This window comes from Lygodium microphyllum, chromosome 11 (assembly GCF_053477565.2).
Source record: "Lygodium microphyllum isolate KBCC chromosome 11, Lygodium_microphyllum_v1.1.10, whole genome shotgun sequence".
NCBI classification, from domain to species: Eukaryota; Viridiplantae; Streptophyta; class Polypodiopsida; order Schizaeales; family Lygodiaceae; genus Lygodium; species Lygodium microphyllum.
The window spans coordinates 72,967,484-72,988,006 of NC_141145.1; the positions used below are offsets into that span (position 1 = coordinate 72,967,484).

The 20,523-nt window shown below is 44.1% G+C and overlaps 1 protein-coding gene across 7 annotated transcripts in view; it reads right to left on the bottom strand.

Annotated features, from left to right (window-relative positions):
* LOC148028956 (uncharacterized) overlaps positions 1-20,523 on the bottom strand; it is a 59,219-nt gene that overhangs the window by 16,031 nt on the left and 22,665 nt on the right. For 2 of the 7 annotated variants that reach the window (XM_087687723.1, XM_087687724.1), the window contains exons 2-3: positions 12,271-12,459; positions 12,042-12,178 (exon numbers count right to left, since the gene is read on the bottom strand). The exons of 4 other annotated variants lie outside the window; for them this stretch is intronic. The gene's annotated coding sequence lies outside the window, so the exon portion shown is untranslated. The remainder of the gene's footprint in view (positions 1-12,041; positions 12,179-12,270; positions 12,460-20,523) is intronic. One more of the 7 variants, XM_087687726.1, reaches the window with a different exon arrangement.

The following is a 20,523-nucleotide window of genomic DNA, read 5'->3' on the forward strand; positions in this document are numbered from 1 at the left end:
CTAAAAGAGCATTTTTAGTGTGTTTTGGGGCTGTTTAAGAGGCTAATTAGCAAGTAATGCGTATTTTAGCTCAACAAGCTCATGAGAAAACTTGTGACTGACCGAACAAGCATCTGTTCGGTGTGGAGGCTGTCGATGAGGAGAAAAAACTATGGAGCACGCAAGTACACTTTGCCGCGAGTCTGGATGGCGAACTCCAGTCCCCCATGGTGGCCCTTGACCAGACCATAAGGGTGATAGATGCTCTAGGTGGTACTATCAATGCATCTATCAACCATGCTAAGAGTCGTAACTCTGTACACTGGTAGAAACAGGTTGCCTGTGCCAAGGGCCACTTGATCACATCTCTTGGAGCTCTCCACTGTGGAGGGGCTCGAAAGATAATGCTCAAGTGTGGGACCTCGGCACCAGCCCACCAATTAATGTCCATCATGCAACCAGGCCACTACTGTGCAAACAGTGCTAGTCCTCCCATCCACTGGGAGATGTGGTCCACCACCTGACTCTTCAACTTCTATATCTGTGTCGTCGTCCAATCCCCTAAGTGAGAGGACTGAAGGAAAGCGTAGTTTGGTCCATCCGGTGGTGCTAGTAGATGCACCTTGCCCCTCCTCGACTTACGAACCACGAAGATTCCCACCTCTAAAGGTAGTGGGAACTCTCCACGCTCCACAACTCTCAGGTAGGACCATGGGCCACTGCGGAAGAACTTTTTTTTTGTTTTTGTTTTTTGAGCCGGGTGCCTAATCGGACTCAAAGGCGGAACCCTGCGGCAACAGGTGTGCTTGTCTCGGGAAAGTGTGACGGGCGGCAGGGGCAGATGCGCTGGTGGCTGTGTGGGAGGGGGAAAATTGTTGGTGCGAGGAGGATATAGGCGTGTGGCTCATCACCTCTTGTGGGAGGAGGGGGGGTGGGTCTCGGAGGGATCACCTGAGCCGGGTGCAAATCAGAGGGGGTACTCGGCAGGGGAGGTGGTAGGGGGGGAGAGGATCGAGGGATGGTGGGATAGTCGGAGGTACGTGGCGAGTGTGTGTGTGTGTGTGTGTGTGGGCGGGGGGGGGGGGGGGGGGAGGGTGGTGGTGGTGGTGTTGGAGTAAGATGAATTCTCTCCAACAAGGGAGTAAACAACTAGGTCCAGTTAACCATCGCGCACAAGGGAATAATCTCCAACAAGATGAGTGACCAAGACAAATCACATTCTTGGGATGCGGATACTCAAAGATAGATTGAAGGAGTTTCTCTATCTATCTCAGCAGGAGTATGCACAGGTTGGTTCAAAAATGACGAAGAGAGAGGGCTATCATGGGAGCTATTGGGTATGGTGGCATGAGGGTTACTAGTCATTTGAGCCGTCATGTTATCCATTGTAGACCCGTCCGATTTTAAGAACCCGGAATTTCAGGTCGATCCTAGTAGATTCGGCTGGAGCTCTTCCATTGCGATGTAGACTAAGTCGGGCCTAAGCAAACCCCGTGATACTCCAAGAAAGCGCCAGGCATCATCATTTTTGAAAAACCTACTGATGGACTACTAAAAGGTATGCCTTGGATTAAGACTAGCGAACATCTCATAATGGTTTAGGAATACTACTCATTATGTTCCACTCTAACCCAAATCCGTTCTTAACCATAGGACTAAACAATCCCATTGGACCATTTATCCCAAGGGCATGGGAGGTGGGGGGGTTGAGTGTGGGGGCTATGGGATCTCAGGTGAGGTAGTCTATGGTGCGAGTGGTGGATGTGGGGGACTACAGTCCTGCCGGGTGGAGAGGGCAAGGGGGGGCTGCGGATTGCTCTACCGAGGGGGGGTCGCTCACCCTCCTCCTCCCTGCTGTCGAGGCTACGTTGAGGAGGTGACTACGGCCCCCCTTGCCATCTCCCTCTCTGTCATCTTTGGACCCGTGTAAAGCCATCAATGTCCACCTACGGACCTGTCGGCGGAGCCGCCTTGGCTCCGAAACGCGTACAATCTGCTATCTAATTCCCAAAGTCGTGGCAGCGCAGGCACTGCCCTGGTTGCCCAATCACAATGACTTGCTGCCTAAAAAAGTGATCTCCTACCTCAAATCTCCAGGAACTTTGATATACTCTGTGTCTTTCACGGCTACTTGTACCTTTGGGACTCCTGCAGCTGTCATTGCATCCACGAAGAAGGCAAGGATTGAGCCGAAGAGCCGTCTAAAGTCCTCCACTAACTAGCGGTACTCTACCGTCAGTCCGGGGAAAAGTAAGGTGACTGGGTGTTTGAGAAATATGTTGTGGAGCACAAATGTCTCCACTGTGAAGCCGCTATACCAGGGAACCATGTAAATGACCCCCTTCGTGGAGGCATAGGGGGAGCTCTCCACTAACAGGTCCGATGATTGGTCATGGTGGAAAGAAGTAAATGCTGACCACCCTTTGAGTGGTGGAGGATCTCGACCATGGACTTGCAAGCTTTGCCCATACAAGCGAACTAGTGGAGCAAACAAGGTAATCCATTGAGCTGAGCATTTGTATTTTAAATTTTTATTAATTTTAATTTTTCAAAGTTACTTAAATATTAAAATATGGAATACCAATTGCCACTTGTTCCATTTTAATATTTATGCATAATCAGATCCGAGCTCATATTCTACATGAGCCAAATTCAGAGGTACTGTTTTGTCTGAATGTGACCTTGGAGAAGCAAAGGGAGCTTCGTGACCGTGTAGTAGGTCAACAAGCTTATCTTGCATCTAGACCACGACGTGTTGCAGTTGACCCTGCAACTTTTGTGACACCATCCCCATCAAATGTATCTAGAGCAGGGTCAGTATCAGGAAGTGCTACCTCCACACCTACTGCAGGTATTGCAACGGCCATGGCATCAACAATGCCACATGTTACACGTAGACAAAGCACACTTGATGCTAGTTGGGATCCCAAGAAGAAGGAAGAGGTGGATACATCAATGGCACGCTTTTTTTTATCATGACCACATTCAATTTCGTGTAACCAGGTCAGAGTATTTTAAATTGATGTGCAAGAAGATTGGTGAGTATGGCCCTTCGTATGTACCTCCACCATCAGAGACCTTATGCACCACTTTGCTCGACAAGGAAAAGCGCATTGTTGAGCAAGCAGCAACGACTAGAAAGAGCATGTGGGCTAAAAATGGAGTTTCCTTGATTGCTGATGGTTGGAGTGATACACGCAAGCGATCCATTCATGGTATGGTTGCTTATTCTCGTGGGAAAATGTATTTCATATCTTCACATGATGCATCGGGGACAGGAAAGTCAGCAGATGTACTTGCAACAGAGTGGGTTACAGGTGTTGAGCTTATTGGCCCAGAGCATGTTGTGGGATTTGTTGCAGATAGAGAGCCCGCAAATAGGGTAGCAGGTGCTATTATTTAGGAATATTATCCGCATATCACAGTTTCATATTGTATGGCTCATTGCTTGAACAACCTATTAAAGAATATTGGTAACCTATCATGGATTGCACCTGTCATAGAGCAAGGAGCTCAAATGGTTAGCTTTGTTTTGAATCACCAGTTTCTTCGCCATCACTTCTCTTTGCAGTCGAAGAAGGCACTTTTAAAATACTCTAATACCAGATTTGCCTTTAACTTCTTGATGCTAGGCAAGTTAAGAGAATGCAGTGATGCCTTGAGGCAATTATTTCTTAGTGATGAGCTTACCTCATCAACATTGGCAAATACTCCTACAGGTATCTTATGCTTGGAGAAAGCAAATAACTCCACTTTTTGGGATGATGTAAAGCAGATAGATGCTATGGTATCACCTATTGTACATTTATTAAGGGTTATGGATGCTATGCAACCTTACATTGGTAAGGTATATGAGGCTATGGATAGGCTGAATGAAAAGTTGCACGAGTTGGCACCAAATGATGAGGCGCATGAGGAGATACGCCATTTAGTTGTGATGAGGTGGAACTTCTATAGCTCACCCATGCATGCAGCTGCATTTGTTGTGGATCCTGAGTTCCAGGGCAAGGGTCACGAGAATAACACTGAGGTTATGGATGCATGGAGTCTTATATTATCTCGTCTAGTGTCTGATCATGGCACTAGACGAAAGATCAGAGATCAGCTTTCATGTTATAGGACCTTTCAGGGTTCTTTCGGTTGTGGGGATGCACAAGAGGATCGCTGTAAGATTGGGGCAGCTTTGTGGTGGGAGAACTATGGTTCGGATGGTCCTGAGTTGCAACAACTAGCCATCCGTATTTTGAGTCACTCAGTTAGCTCCTCTTGTTTGGAGCAATTGTGGAGTACATACGCTCACATTGCTTCAAAGAAGAGGAACCGTCTTGGTGTGGAGAGGGCAAACGATCTAGTATTCGATAGTGCTAATTTGAGGATGTTATGTAACAATATGACAACAAAGTCTGATCCATTCACAGAGTGGGAGATGCAGCAAGAAGAGGAGACATATGTTGATGTTGAGGCAGCAATTCATGGTACACATGATGATGAGGCTAGCACTTCAGGAGTGGTTAGAGAAGCCTCAGATCATGATCATGATCTTTAATTTAGTTTACTTATCATGAGTCTCATGATACATGACACATTTACATTATATATGATATTATAATCATTGATGACAGTGTGACACTTGGGCTGTTGATAGTTGTGCCACGCCGATATTATATTTGTACTTGAGTCTTGCAGTCTTGCAGTTGCCCTTTGGGCTATTTTGGCATGCAGCATTTTGCTTCAGTCTAGAGATTAGACTTTATATTTGTGGTCTTTTTTGGGACAATGAGCATGTTTTTTCAAAGATTAGACTTCAATTTCATATTTGTAATCTTTTAAGTTTTTTGACAATGGGACCATAGGCATGTTCTTTTAGCTTAGACTTTAAAGTTTAGTTCATTGTTCATTGTTTTATCATTTTTGGCATATACATTATGGATTTTATTATTTATAATTGAATAGCTTACCTCTTGAGCCTTGTAAGTTGCAATTCAATTTATAATGAGTAGTTTTAGAATGATGCATGATATCTTAAAGTTAAAACTTAAAATGATTTGTCCCTGTGGATTATATACCTTGGTTTTAAGTTTTAACACTCCAGAGTCCACATGGATTATGAGTGAAATATTAATTTTTTTTCATGAATTTTAATTTTTTTAAATGCCGTTCCCGTTCCCACGTCCCCGTTTCCTAGGTTTGGCGTTTCCGTCCCCATCCCCGTCCCCGTCCCCGTCCCCGTCCCCGTTCCTCGTTCCTCGTTCTCGTTCCCCGTTTCATGTTTCTATGGTTTACAGTAGAGAAATTTGCAATTTCTCAATCTCCAAGGATCCAAATGCAAAGATCTTCAGAGCAAGGCTGTGAAATGGTTGGAGATGAGAGAGAAAGCTGTAGAGAGAGAAATTTCAAAGTTAAATCAGTCAAATGTAGCTGCTGCCCTGCCACAACAGCTTGTAGATGCAAAGAATTGAAGAAAATCAATCATTTACTGTTGTTGCCCTCTCTCACCAGCCTATAGATGCTGTCATCTAATGTTGATTGGTCTTCTCTAGCCCCTGGCTACCTTAGAAGGTCCTCCAATCGCTACAAATCAAACCAACATCATCTCCTCTCTCTCTCTTGCAGGTTGAATACACTAAAAATGCCTCTCTCCAACCTCTAAAGACGTTTTTTAGTCTTACATGGGCATTTTTGACAAGTGACAACCTTTCCAAATGGTTTTTCCAGCATTATCCATAATTAAATATTAATTTTCAATCTTTAAATACTAAAAATTAATCTGATAATTATTTCGGTGCCCTGAAAAATAATCTGACTGGCCAATAATTAAATTGGCTACGCAACTTCCATTCCCGAGTGTCTCTACGTCATCTTTGACCATCTGAATGGGCGTTAGGTACCATTAAACGCCACTTCTCTAGTGTCACCAACTGACACTTATGGCCAAATGAATGACCTAGGCCAACAACTCACACCAAATATCACCAAGTACCTGTGCGGCATAACTTATAGCAATTTTTGCCTTTGACATCCCGTGATTTCCTCGGGTCCCAGGCTCATAAATTTACTCTAACCCCAGTTACACCTCACATGTGTAATACTTACTTAACCATGTGATTAAAAATTAATCGACATGTTAAGTGAGGTGTCAAAAATACATGTCCTCATGACAGGAAGAGTAGAAATGCCATAGCCATAGTCAAGTTGATGCAGGGTCTTATACCTAAGTTTCACTCTCAACTCCAATACTTTGACCTTGCCTCTAAGCATTGGGTACATCTAGTCGATCTCTATGTGGCTCGCAATCATATCCAACATATCAACCTTGACCATGAGCTCCATGAGTTCAAAATCACTAAGAGGGATGATTGACTATCAAGTTGGCTGAGTATTAACAATTGCTCACTGAATTCGCCACCACTAGGTTATCCAAGTCCGTTGATGATCGAGTCACTTTGTTTAGGAACAAATTACTACAAAAATATTTCAATTTCATCTGGCAAGTTATCTCAGCTCCAATCACCCACCTTTTATTTGAGTGTCAACTATTGCATTACCCTTGATTGTTCAATTGATTTCATAAGAAACCCCAATTTTCATATTACCCATGCATCTGCCTATATTTATCCCTTTTAGTAATCAACTCTGAATCCATCATATTCGTACCAATTCACATGGCAAGCTCCCTGGGCACTATGGCAACATTCCACGCATACTCCCCATACTTTTCTTCTTCACTAAAATCCACCAGTAGAGAAGATTGCTTTCTATTTTAAATCCCTTTTATCTCCTCCTAGGGCACAAATACTTAATAGAATCCAACCAAGCTCACCAAGAAAAAAAAAGGGTTCAAAGTGGTTCCATTGCCTTTGTAGGTCCTAGGTGGCCATTGAATGGCCAACGAGCACCTTTCATTTGATGCCTTGGCCTCTTTGGGATGCTTTGGCCTCCCTTGGTAAAATAACTATAGTTCTATAGTCTTGGTGTGTCCTTGCATAGCCACTATGCACCCTTGGCCCGATGTCCTAGCTACTTTGAGATGAGACACTTTGTGGTGATTATGGGCTGAGCTATGCTTTGTAGTCTCTTCCTATATCTAGTTTTGGGCCTAAGAGGAGGTGTTGTGATAAAAAAATGCATTGTATACTAATTAGATCTTTATTACAGACCCAAAACATTCTTATTACCAAAAGTTTCATTAAATAACCACTTTTCTAGAAAGTGCCCATGTTCCATAAGCCAAACCCTAATTTGGGAAAATCCACTCGTCTATAAATAGGAGGCATCCTATCCACTCAATCTATCTCATATTTTTAGGTTCTCCTTCAACTGATCTATACATTCCCACTATTGTCTATACCCCTCCATGGCAATACATCAGTTTGTGGTGATAACCAGCTTCCATCAGCTCTTGGCGATTGATCTCCAAAACTTTTGACCTTGCCTTTGATGCAAGAAGAAGCTTTCGAGCCTATCCACATTGTTTCCAACCATCGTCATTAGCCAAAGAGCCACTAAACACTAGTGTTTGCTGCTGCCACCTCACCTACAGCCTATGTTTGTAGCCTACATCAATCATCTTCACCTCTAGGGGCAATTGACAGCTGTGTTTTGCAGCCAGCTATTATTGCCTTCATCTTCCAAATCATCTCCCACTTGCTACTCATTGTTCGAAGCTACTATTGCGTTTTCAGCCTAATCCAAACTCTATAGATCTCCGTTTGCAGCTGTTGATCACTTCTAGGGGGCTACCTACTACACTTCAAGATCCGCATAGAGTACAACACACTCTCAAACTCATACTCTCTGCCCCAACCCTTCAAAGACACGAGAGTTTGAGGTTTGGTATTCACTCTACATGGTGTGTTTATTGTATTGAGCATTGTATCTATTCATTCTTCATTCATCTACACTGTTCATTGTCTCTGAGTTATCCTAACCCTATTGAGTTTTTCGAATCATGTCTAAAAACTGTAAGCATCATCACTGTTACTATCAAGAGCAGAAGCCGCCCCCTCTCAAATTGGAAGGAAAAGCAAGAGGGAAGCACCCTCTCCCCATCAAGCTGAAGAAGTAGGAGAGGGTGTACCCAAGCCGATCCTAGGTAGCAGGTACAGAAGAACCGGCCGGTTGACTGCTTTGGTCAAAATGTCTGCAAAATTATATGATGAAGGCACAAACTCTAGGCGAATAGTGCCTAGCTCAACTTGCTCTCGGGAAAAATGAAAGTGGACTCCCACATGCCGCATCCGTGGTGTGATGATCGGATTGCCCGCGAGGGCAATGGCACTCTAGTTGTCGCAATAGACAACTATGGGAGAGACACAAGGAAGTTTTCTTAGTATGAATTAACCAAAGAAATTTTCCTACAACAGAGCGATAGGTATGTGCATGTGCCATTTCCATGACTGTCTGGTTCCTATGCTCTACAACTCCATTCTAAGAGGGGGAGTTGGTAGAGGTGAGCTGGCGGGAGATGCCATGCTTCTATAGAAACTCGGAAAACTCGTGGGAAATAAACTCACCACCGCTATCACTCCTCATGCAACCGACACGATGACCAGTTTGGTTATGAACCAACAGCATCCAAGCAGAAAAGTATGGGAAAGCATCAGACTTATACTTGAGGAAGTACACCCACATGTATCTAAAATGATCATCCACTATCAAAAAGAAGTACAGTGAGCCATTCAAGGCAGCAATGGATGTCGGCCCACAAAGATCAACATGAATCAATCTAAGAGGCGCCTCAGCTCTATGTGAGGTTTGCTCAAGGAATGGAGTACGGTGCTACTTCCCAAGCTGACAAGCTTTACAGACATCTCGAGCTAGCTTCAAGCGTGGAAGTTCCTCAACCAGCTCACGGCATGACAACTCATAAAGTGAGTCATAACCAAGATGCTCTAAGCGAAAATGCCAAAGACGCTCATTGTTTATAGGCTCCCGAGATGTGGCTAAGGCCTTGAAGCTATGGAACACGGAGCCCTTGGCTGTTAGCTCGGTTAGAAAGTGTGTCATGTGGTATAGGTAATTAGACTGTGCCTCACTACGAGCAATCACTAAACCAGTCTAAGAGTCAAAGCATCTCAACTGTGATCGCTATAAAGAAAACCGCTCGCCCCAACCGGCAAAGCTGCTGAACAGATAACGAGTTCACCCCAAGCTGAGGGACATGATATACATTGTCCAACATAGCTAGATCCGGACCCTTGTCATTGGCAAAACTGACGCAACCTTGGGCTTGAATCTTGACCGAGGAGTTGTTTCCTACACGGACCCGCCCAGCTGCAGGGGCTCAGGTACGAAAGATATCCTCTATAGGAGTCATGTGATATGTAGCTCCACTGTTCACAATCCAAACAGGAGCTGAAGTGCTTGGTTGTATCAAGTGGGCCTCTGCAATAACCTCGTCAGGAGGCAACTCGTAGATATGGACGAGACTCGCATCTGATGTCTCTATAGAGACGATGTGGGCCTCTGCAGACCAGTCAAACAAGCCCTCTGGTGTTGAGAACGTTGTCAACTAAGATGGCTATGCGGTGGCAATGTGAGTCTGACCTTTAAACTGCCCCTTGCCATCACCCTGCCTCCCCTACTGGGGGTTGCCCAACTAAGGGGCGGGGGTCGGAGACTTAGGTTTTGATGCTGTGCCTCTTGCATTTGATCGACACTCGTCGTCAAAATGGCCAGTCTTTTCACAATGTTGACAATACCTATTCTTCTTAAGTACATTCTGCCACCCAGGTTTGAGGGATTAGAGTGTTCCTTGTGAGTCCCCGGATTGATTTTGCTTTTGAGTTTGATTTTGATTTTGAGTAGCGATTTAGTTTTGTTTGCCCTTTCCTTGTTGCCCTTTCTAAGAATGAGCAACAAGAGCCCCTTCTGAAGAGGAATTCGCATAAAACTAATCAAACAACCGTGCGTAACGCAACAGTTGACACTCAAATTCATAGAATGTAGGCATGGTAGGTTTTGAAACTATGCCTTCCACAAAATTGAAGTATTTCCTAAGGAGTTTGTTTAGGAACAATGTGACCTGATCGTCAAGGGACTTAGCAGTCCTCGTAGTGGAGAATTCAGTGAGGAGACGCCGATACTCAGCCAACTTGACTTTCAAGTCATCCCGATCAATGATTTTGAAAAGCTGAAGCTCATAGTCAAATTAATATGACGAGTCCTATCCCAAGCCGCATAGCTGTCAATCAAGTGTCCCCATCGCTCTAACACTAAGTCAAAATGTTGAAGCTGAGAATGAAACTCAGGTAATAAGCTCTACATCAGCTCGACAATATAGCGGAGGCATTCCTAGCCTTCCATGAGCGGACAGCCTTGTATGGAACAAGTGCGGGATCAAATTGGGGTTCCAAACCCTACACAAGATCCCATAGGTTCTCGGAGTCAAGGACATGTCTCATCAAGTTCGACCAAGTAGTAAATTTTGACCCGTTAAAACGAATCTTGTCATTAAATACATGCTTTTGACAGAAGATTAGCAAAAACCATGAGGTGTCGAGTAGATAGGGTAAGATGGATGTGGGGGATAAGATTGTGGAGAATAAGATAATGGAGGTAGATGTGTCTGATAAGAAGGAGGAGGAGGGGGAAAAGATGGATAGGTAGAAGTAGACTATGAGTGTCCAATGAGTGTAGATTGAAGCAGAGGCACTGGAACATGAATGTTTCCATAAGGTGCCGGTATAGGTGGAGGCACTGGGATACGGAAGCCCTGTCCAAAGTGAGGTTGGGGCACAGCAGTATGACCAAAAGGTCCACTAGGTAAAGCCATGGAGGCAAACTGTGGAGTCAATTGATCCACACTCGAGAGACTAGGGGGGATACCCAAGCTGCAATGATCCCGAAAGTATATGTGAAGTAGGTGGAACACCACCCGACAGAGGTAGGGATCAGGTCCTAAAGGATGTGTCTATGTTTCCATAACCCCCGAGTGTGATGTGCAGTGCGACATAGGATGTCTGAAATGGAAAAGTGAATGGTGTGAATGGAAGTGGAGAAGCAAGGATGAATGTGGTGGGATGGGTGGGTTTTGAAAATGAGGTGTATAAGATGCAAATGCATTTTGTTTATTTTTATCATTTAATGATTGGAAATGAAAATGTAAAGATGATGATATACCATACAATGAAGAAAAAGAAACACCAAATTCATTCTAATTTTGTGAAGTAGACGGAATAAAAGGAAGAGTAGAAGAAGAGATGCCTAGCTTTTTCTTATAATCCCCACAACATGTATTAACATACATGAATTGGTCCTCAAGAGGACCTTTTTTATAATCAACAGACCGGACTCTTTCTTCCACATGATCTCTACCATAATATTGCAAAGCAGAAGAGGTAAAAGAAAAAGGAACAAAAGGCGAATCTAAAGTACCTTGCACCAGAGTGGATGGAAGAGGATGAAAGAAAAGAACACACTCCGGGTATTATTCTCCAAGAGAGGGGCCCATCCCTGATGGAGGCCTTGACGGCCCTGCAACATCATCAAATTTACGCGTAACATCTGAAGAGAAAAATTCATACATACCTTCATTTAGAAGCTTTTCTCAAAGGGCAATCCTTCGATCAAGCTCCTCAATCTTCTTTCATTTATAAGCTATCATTTATAAGCTATGATCAGTTTGTATTCTTCAGAGGTCAGCTTGCCTAGCTTTTCTTCCATATAATTAGAAGTGTCTTCCACCATGTCGGAACTTTGTGGAGCAAGCTAATCGACCCACTCTCGCTCGGTTCTCGGCATAGTTAGTTTTGGAGACTGAATCGGTGTTGTTGTGTTCGAAGTCATTTTAACCTATTGTAGTTCTTGCTTCTTGTGTAGAGCTTTCAGATCAAAGGCCTGGGTTTCTTAGAGAGTACCAAGCTCTGATACTATGTAAAGAAATACCCTAACACAGAAACATAAACGGAAACCGTACGACAAAGCACAGACTAATAAAAGAACACAATTAGGGTTAGGATAACTTAGAGACAATGAACACTGTAAATAAATGATGTGATATAACTACTGAATAATACGATGCTCATGCAGCAAACACACTATACAATGAATAAATATTGTACCTCGAACTCTTGTATCTCAAGGATCAGGGCAAGGGTAATGAGCTGGAGAGTGTGTCGTACTTTGAACGGATCTCGAATCGCAGCAAGGCAACCTCCGAATGTCGAAAACCAGCAGATGCAGCAGTGAGAAGCTCGATCTGATGCAAACAGCAACGAGGAAAGAAAGACTAAAAACGCAGGCAAGACAGCTTGCAGAAGAAAGAAAGACTAAAAACGCAGGTAGCAGAACTGTGATGACGTGGTAGGTTGTACGACAGCAGGACTGCACAAGAACAGCAGTCGCCTGGTTGGAATCAGCTCCAAACTGCGTGAAGAGGACTAGAAATCAAGCGCCAACTGATGGAGACAGCAATGGAGACTTTCAACTCAGATGTCCTCCGCGAACGGCGTGTGGGTAGCAACCTGAAACACCTGAAATCTGCAAAAATGAGATTAGAGAAGAGTGGAGGGCTGGCTGTCTATTTATAGAAAATTAGGATTCTAGATCCTCTCCCACCTAACTCTCTCGATCCACTCCCCATTTTAGGGCTTTGGCTAAAATAAGCATGTTTTGGGGTTGTTTAAGTGGCTAAGTGTATTTCTTAGCACAACATCAACACCCCTAGGGACTGTTGAAGCACAAGGATTTGGTATTGGTCATGTAGGTGCTTCAGATAGTACTGGTTTTAATGCAAATACAGCCAATGCACTCTTTTTGCAACAGCCCATTTATGATAACTTGACTCCCATAGATCCGCCGAAGGACTATGATGAAGAGGGCAAAAGTGTGAAGTTTGAGCCTTTCAATGGTGCACAAGATAGGCTGAAAGCACTTGTTTTTATTCAATAGTTTAACGCAACCTATTCTGGAGACAACTTCACAGAGGCATCTAAGATACGCAAGGTAGCCACATTTTTGAAGGGAAATGCATTGCAGTGGTGGACTACACTTCTTATTCAAGGGAAGTCACCTACTACTTGGGTCTAGTTCAAGCAAATGTTTGCTTCAAATTGGTTGACAAGTACCTTTGAAGTAGACATTATGACAACTTGGAATTAGTTGAGTTCCAAAGATTGCAAGAACTTGGATCAGTATAATAAGAAGTTTTGGGATGCATTGTTGCCAGTTACTTCTTATTGCACAGTACCACTCCATGAGCAGATGGAGAAGTATATTTGTGGTTTGCCAAAGGGTATTCAGGATTTTTGCATTCCAGTGTTTCCAACATGTCTCAGCTTATAGAAACTGCTACTACAACCGACACATTGCTGCATGGAAAGGATGCAGGATTCCCCGATGATGATGCTAAGTCACATGTCAAAGTGTCAAAGGGTGAGAAAAAGAGTAAATCTGAAAATAAAGCTGAAAATCGGGGCAGATCTGAAAATAGGGCTGAAAGAGGGACAGATTGCAAAGAAAGAGAGGAAGATCAGGGGTAAGGGTTCCAAAAGGTACTTGGTGAAGTTTCAGAATTATTCACTGATGGATGCAATGGTTGGAGGATGACTTGGCAGACCATCCTCAGTTGTTGCAGCTTTACCTTGATGCTTTACAGTTAGAGCCAACTCGGCCTCCGTCAAGTTTAGTAGAGCAAGGGTCCAGAGTATTGCCTAATGCTCAAGGGGGAGGTAGCACTTCCACTCCTCCAGTTATGGATAGCTCTCGTATGTAGTGGATCTCGGATGTATTTAGCATGCATCCAAGGTACTGCACTGACAGTATGTTTGCCATGAGATCACTACTTAGTGTACTAGTCACTGTGAGATGAACGCAAATGAGTAGGAGTTTCACCTGGACACTAGAACTATACTTTTACATCAGCTTATGATCAATTTGGCATGAATTCTGCCTCAATTTTGAGACAAAAACTCTGATCAATTTTTCAGCTCAGTTCTTGATCAGCTTGAGAACCGTTTATGGTCACTTTTTGGATCAATTTTGCTAGTCAGCTTTTGCATTGATTGCTGGTAAGTTTTTGCAATGAGTCTGTGATCAGTTTGGGGTCACATTTGCAGTAGTTTGTGATCAGTTCTCAGATCAGCAAATGATCAGTTTATGATCAGTTTTCAATGGTTTACATCTAGTTCCATGGACTGTTGGGTGTAAAGTCCCTTCGTCTCCGTGTAAATAGACTTACAGGTGTGAACACACCCTTCATGTACCCTAACATATAAATACATTCTTTTATTCTTTGTGTACCATCACAACGGCACACCTATCTCTGCATTCACTTCTCTAACTCTCAGCTCAACTCAGCTCTGCTCTTCAGCTAACGCCTTCATCTCGCACGCCATTACACAATCTCCCCTTCAAACTAGTATCAGAGCGCGACGGTCCAAGCTCGCAGATGAGACATGTGCAAGCAGGGGCAAGCAACAGCCAGCACTCAGTAGTCGTACGCGAAGGGGTACAATCGGGCAAAATAGACGACAGGTCCATCGTGGACCAGCGGGCAGCAACGGGCAGCAACAGGTGTGACGGAGCGTCAGACGGGCGTCAGACGGGCGCCAGACGGGGCGCGACAGCAGACGTGACACGTACGCGCGTCAAAAGAGTGTCAAACGAGCGTGATGGCGGGCGTGACGGCATCAGGCAGTGGACTTGCGACACACCAACGACACTAGGCACAGCGCGACCAGCACGGGCGGCAATTTGGCAGACGTCACGTTGCCTAACAGGTCACGGACCCGAACGTCGGGTCAATGGACCCATATTCCGTTTTTTTTTCAGAAATATTTGAGATTTTTTTTTTTACCTCCTCTCTTCTGATGTTCCCACGAGCAAGCACAGTGCGCAGATTTGTGTAGATGTAGGCCCAAAAAATTGGGGCTTTTCCACGTTGAGTGCTGCTCATGCAAAATTGAGGTATCTGTGTCAGAAATTGTAGACATTGTGCGCGTTTGAATTGGGGATTTCGCCAAATTTACTGAAATTTTCCTCATCCAAGTGAAATTTCACAGCATCGGACCCATAAAATTTGGGGCTTTTGCTGTATTGGTGAAATTTTGTTCACCTAAGTCAGATTGACTGACATTGGTGCACAATTGGACCCAAGAAATTCAGGGCTTTTGCAAAATTTTGTGAAATTTTGCTAAATTTGCCCATTTTAGGCTCTTGGGAACATGTATTAATGCAATTGGGGCAGATTTCATAGTGAAATTTTTGGGGTTTTTGCTGAAATCTATGGATTTTGGCAAAGTTAATGCATGAGATGCACTTTGGGAATATTGATAAAGGAATATTGATAAAGCAATCTTGTGGTTATAAGGAGAGTGATTTGAGCATTTTTATCTCCCGCTTGTGCGATTTTGGAGAAATTGCAGAGATTTCTTGGTGTTTTGGGTATCAGAAGACCATACGAGCACATACGTATGCAGTACACTTGCTGGACAGCTCCCATTGAGTTAATGTATTGCTGATTATTCAGGTTGCAGCAGTCTTAGTGATCATTTGCAGATCTAGGATTGGTGCATATGTATTTTTGGTGATATTGCTGAAGTGGGAGTTACCTTGCAGTGGTGTATGCATTTAATGTATGCTGAAATTGCAGTCATACTGCTGAAAGTCATTCGTTCTACTGCTGTACATGTACTTGGACTGAATCTTGCTATTATTTGCCAGAAAATTGGGCTGAAATCGGCTGAATATTCAGCTCATTTTTGCTGTCAAAAATTGCAGCATTGAATTTCTGGTTTATTGCTGAAAAATGGCTGCAAATGCTTCTAGCAGCAATGACACTAAATCCCTCTTTGAAATCAAGAGGTTTGATGGCATTGGCTTTGACTTGTGAAAGGATAGGATGCAAGGCATTTTGTTTCTCAAGGACTGTGAAGATGCTCTCTTGGAGACTAAGCCTGCAGCTATGACAGATGTGGATTGGGCTACACTTAATAAGAAGGCCATTGCATACATTAAGATGGCAGTGTCTAATGATGTACTTATAGACATCAAGCGTCTTGATACAGGTTATGCTATATGGAAAAAGCTTAAGGATACTTATGAAAATACAGCTCCTGTGAATCAAGTGCATCTTATGCGTAAACTTGTGAACATGGAGTTGGATGAGTCTAAGCCAGCATCTGAGCATTTGAGCGCTTTCACAGGGGTTTTGAGTTAGTTGCAAGACTCTAGTTTGACTGCTTTCGATGATAAATTGAAAGTTATTTTCTTATTGATTATCATCGAAAGCTATTTTCTTGTTGATGACTTTGCCTGACAACTGGGAATCTTTGGTTGTGTCACTTAGCAACTGTTAGACAGTCATTTCGTGGACAATCGTTGGACAGCAGAGTACGACAGTGCCACATTAGCAAGGTGCCACATCAACAGGGTGCCACGTCAGCAGGCGCCACATCAGCACCTGCAGTCACACTTTTATTGCAGTCGGCTGCATTTAATGCAACCGACCTGGTGCAGTTATTTTCTATTTTTCTGGCTATTTATAGCCGATTTGTGGCACACTCCAGCATCTATTCACTTCAGATTCTGATCTTGAGATCTGCTGGCTAAGACACACTGTGCTCAGGCTGACGGAGATCGAGGTCATCAAGTCGGAGACATATGCAAATATTTTCTCTGCCCCCGTGTATATTTCTGCACTCTTATACAGCATACTACACTGCAGATTTTTTGTGTTTACACTGTCTCCTTTTCTCTCTCTCTCTTCTCTCTGTATTCACTCTCTCTCTCAGTCTATGTCCTATGCTTCCAGATCGCTACACTCTGACATGGTATCAGAGCGGTGAAGATGGACTGACTAAGAGCTAAACCTATCTAAAGAGGAGATTTCAGCACGACACAAGGCTGCGTTTCCAAGATTCGAGGGCGAGCGGGAGAACTACGCATTGGATCAAGACTGAAGCGAGCGTGGGCGTGCGGGAAAGGAGTCTAATCGGTGAATTTGCTACAGGTTATTGCTGTTCGAAGGGAAGGAAGGCTGCATTTGAGGCCTTCCATTGCAGATTTTATTTTTTCATCGCCTCCGGCGGGTGAAGAAGGTTTGGGCAGCGGAGGAACCAGCCCTAGAAGGCTGCGTTTACACAGTCAGAGGGGGCTGATTTTGCGTTTGTGCAGGTATTGCAGGCATAGTTGCACTCGTACGTAGTACGAACTAGTTCGTACTATACAGTTTGTACCGTACCGTACCGTACAAATTCGTACCAAAAAATGAGCACTTTTTTTTTTTTTTGGGGGGGGGGGGGGGGTTTGGCATGGTTGTTGTTGGTGGTGGTTTGGGTTGTTGACTGTTGTTGTTGTGGTGGTGGTGGTGATTTTGTAGCCTTGATCAATCAACCAAGAAAGGGGGTGGAAGCTTGATTAGACTCCTCATACATGTTTTGTTATGATTTATCCTCGAGCCAAAGGCCATACATAAGGTATTCAAGCAGTTCCAAACGTTTCTAATTGATGTCCCATCATTTTTCACAATATGTTAGTGTCATCAATAAATAAATTCAGCACCATTTGAGAGTCATCAAGTAGCTTAATCCTATTGATTTTACCTTTGTTCATAGCTCATTTTGCACCACCCAACCCAAAGCATTAGTACACATTGCTAATAAAACTAGGCCAGAGGATAGCTTGGCCTAATGTACCTTCTGAGAGTACACGAATTAGTGAATGTACCATCGGTAGCTACTTTAGCCTTAGCAATGCCAAACAAAACCATAACAAAATTCATAAATCTTTTACCAAAACCTTTGGTGGTTTGTTTGGTAACTGTTGGTCTCACAGGTCATTTTGGCCTCTTGTAGACGTTAATAAAGCATCTCATGTCATTTCATCTCTCTCTCTCTCTCTCTCTCTCTCTCTCTCTCTCTCTCTCTCTCTCTCAAGCATACATGCCTCTTATTTGTATGATCATTCATGTATGATGTATCCACTCCTATGTATGTACTTGTAAGTTGTAGCAAATGTTGCGCATGCGGCATATGCCATAGAGGTTTTGGCGTGTTACCCTCAAGTATTCATCTTATATACTCCAATAGCATTGCTATTTAAACTTTAAACATTTGTTCTATCATCTATAGTTCAAAATAATGAAGTTATTTTTTTTCGTACTAATATCGTACCGTACCTTATAAAATCTTAAGGTACCATTTAGTACTGTATTTTATCATACCATACCGTACCGTACTTTTCGTACCTGACAACTATGATTGCAGGTTAACATGTCTACGGAGACTGATTTGGAGTTCCAGGCGATAATGGACAGGAAGGTGCCTGTCCTACCAGCTCTTTCATCGAATCAAAAGCTTGATGGTGACAATTACTGCATCTGGCGGGTGACGATGTTGGCCATTTTGGAGTCTTATGATTTAGCGGAACTGGTAATGGAGGAGATTCACAGGCCCTCAATAAGGGATGAGTCCAAACTCTCTTCCAATGCTCGTGCAGAGTTGACCAAGGCCCAATCTCATTGGGACAAACTGAATGCCAGGATTCGATCTTTTCTGTTTCTGTCTTACACTACAGTCGTGATAGCTCACATCGAGCACTTAACGATGGCTCGAGAGATATGGCTGGAGCTCGACCAGATGCACAACCGGATGACCCTGATGAAGAAGGTTTCTTTGGAGGTGCAGATGCAGACCTTGTCCATGAATAAGTCTCCTTCGCTTCGGGAACACATCAACAAGCTTTGGCAGCTTCAGATGCAAGTTCAAAATGCGGGGAAGTCTATTTTCTCTGAAGACATGGCGATCACATTACTGTCCTAGTTGCCGCCACGATTCAGTACTTTTTATTCTGCCCTTATTGCATCAAGGCGGGAGTCGACTCTAATGTGGGAAGAGTTGGTTCCTATAGTCTTGGACCAAGAGGAATAGTTGAAGGGACAGAATGCTTCCAAATCGGAGGCTTTGGTTGGTCAAACCTCTCAGAAAAAGAGAAAGGACCAAAAGAAAAAGGAGAACAACAAATCCAAGAAGGACAAGGAGAAGAAATCGACTTGCCATATTTGTGATAAGACCGGTCACTGGAATAAAAATTGCCCCGACAAAGACAAGAAAGACACCAAGAAGGACACGAAGGATTGTGGAGCGGTGGATGCACCCTCATCAGCTGCTTTTCTACACTTAGCAGTCATTGAGGACTCTACATCGAAGACTTCTGATGCTGCGATGACAGCTCCCCAGGCTCGAAAGTGGATTGTGGACAGTGGTGCCTCACGACACATGATTCCTTATTCCGATGGTGTTGCCCATTTGCGACCTTCGCATGGGCAAGTTCTCATTGGAGATAGCTCTTCTGTGTCTATTGCTGCGCGGGGTGAGATGCAGCTTATTCCACATGGATGTCGTGGTACCCACACTTCCGAATGCATGTGCCAGGCTTGGGGTATCATTTGCTTTCGGTCCATAAGATTTGTGCTCTTGGTCTCTTGGTGGAGTTTCGCAAGGATAATGTTCGCATCCTTAATCGTGGATCGAGGAAGGTTCTCTCTGCAAGGTATGAGGAGGATGGCATCTACCAGTTGAAGTCTTTCCCAGCTCTTACCTATCTTCTTGTTACTTCTCAAACACACTCTGAGCTATGGCATACTCGGTTTGGCCACCTGAACTACGAGTACCTTCGGAAGGCGTCGCAAGGGTCGTTTGTCCGAGGATTGCTGGACATAGTGATGAGCCATCAACCACGTGTCTCCTGCATTCGTGGGAAATTGTATCAAGATGCAATTCCCAACAAAGCTTCTAGGCGGTCTACTTCACCCATGGACCTTGTATCTACGGATCTTTGTGGCTTGATGAGGACCGAGTCCCTGAAGGGGAGCTTGTACTTCATGTTGATTGTAGATGACTACAGCAGGATGACTTGGGCCTATTTCTTGACTTTGAAATCGGAGGCTTTTTCTCACTTCAAGGATTGGCTTCTCTTTAAGGAGAACCATTATGGCCGGCGACTGAAGACCTTGCATTCAAACAAGGGAGGTGAATTTATGTCTGAAGAGTTTGCTCGTTTTTGTGCAGATAGGGGCATTCACCAATAGTTTGCTAACACCAACACTCCCCAAGAGAATGGCATTTTGGAGCGGAAGAACCGAAGTGTGATCGAGATGGCACGCACCATGATGGAGCACCGACAAACACCTCAGTTTCTGCAGACCGAGGCAATGGCTACCGCAGTTCACATCCTCAATCGATCTCCCACTTCGGCCGTTGACAAGATGACACCTTTTGAGGCTTACTTCGGGACTAAGCCTGATGTCTCTTATTTCAAGATCTTTGAGTGTGACGCTTATGTGCACATTCCGAAGATGCAGCGTGATAAGTTCGAGGAGGCTTCCCGACTACAGGTTTTTGTTGGCTACAGCTCCCAGTCCCAAGATTATCGTCTATTTGATCCTGTCAAGCGAGATGTCTATACGAGCCGAGATGTGCGGTTCGTGGAAGTTCCGACCACAAAGGGGGGTGAGGAGCACCCCGTCCTTCGAGATCAAGGGGAGAGTTGGGCTCCAAAGACAGTTCCTTTGGAGCCCGAGCCTTTTGATGGAGATTCTTCTTC